Source organism: Galeopterus variegatus, unplaced genomic scaffold (genome assembly GCF_000696425.1).
Source record: "Galeopterus variegatus unplaced genomic scaffold, G_variegatus-3.0.2 Scaffold1445, whole genome shotgun sequence".
Classification (NCBI taxonomy): Eukaryota; Metazoa; Chordata; class Mammalia; order Dermoptera; family Cynocephalidae; genus Galeopterus; species Galeopterus variegatus.
This window is the reverse complement of record NW_007727556.1, coordinates 361976-362864: the sequence shown is the minus strand read 5'-3', so window position 1 is coordinate 362864 and position 889 is coordinate 361976. Positions and strand designations below refer to the sequence as shown.

At 57.3% G+C, this 889-nt stretch overlaps 1 protein-coding gene across 1 annotated transcript in view; it reads right to left on the bottom strand.

The window, feature by feature from the left end:
* The window catches only part of RPTOR (regulatory associated protein of MTOR, complex 1), a 181098-nt gene that overhangs the window by 34203 nt on the left and 146006 nt on the right, over window positions 1-889 (bottom strand). The gene's annotated exons all lie outside the window — the stretch shown is intronic.

Genomic DNA, 889 nt, shown 5'->3' with positions numbered 1-889 from the left:
GTTCACTCACTTGGGAGAGCGTGGCCCTGACAACACCAAGTCAAGGGTTAAGATCCCTTTATTGGTCATCTTAAAAAAAAAAAAAATCTCAGAACTTTACAGGACTGGGAGGAAGAGTCCAAGACGGTAGGGGCAGAGCCCCTGATTACTGGCTGTGCTGGTGCTTGGGCAGCTTCAGGTTCCAACCAGAGCAGGCTCAGCAATGCAAGCATGTAGCTAGCAGCTGCAGATGCGAGACCACTGGCCTTTCTCTACGAGCAACACCATTGTCCGAGAGGGGCACAGGCAAGTCCCTGGGGAAGGCTGCCCGGCACTCTCATCCTCAATGACCCTTGGGGCCTCCTTGGCCGTTCAGGCACTTCACGGCCCCCACACCACCTGGTGAGGCTGGAGGGCAAACAAGGTGGCTGCAAAGGGGGCAGTTTTGGCATCTGTTGGCAAATTTGGTGAAAGGTTTGTGAAGATGTGGCTGAGAAGCATTTGGACTTCAGGGACAAGGTGGAGACCAGCTGATGGAAGCCAGGGTCTGTATTTCCTGTTCCCAGGAAGTACACGGCCGCCTGTCTGTGAGACAGCACCACAGGGACACCCCCATCAGGTGAGTGAGACGTGGACTCCCCAGGGCCTGGGAAGGGCTTGCGCCTTTCCTTCTGCAAATGTTAAAATGCAAAGGCTGTGCTTCCCTCATCAGTAGGGAGCTCACCTTTGCTGATCACCCTCGAGTGCAGAGCCAGCCCTGCGGCCCTCCCCCCGCCCCCCATGCCTGCCCCCCCTGGCTTCCCACTCTGGGCTGCATGGCCTCGAGGAACAGCCTCGTCTCCACCAGCCTCATCTCCTTATTTGCAAGGAGGCAGCCAGCTCTGTCCTGGGATTGGTGGCTGGGCTGGAC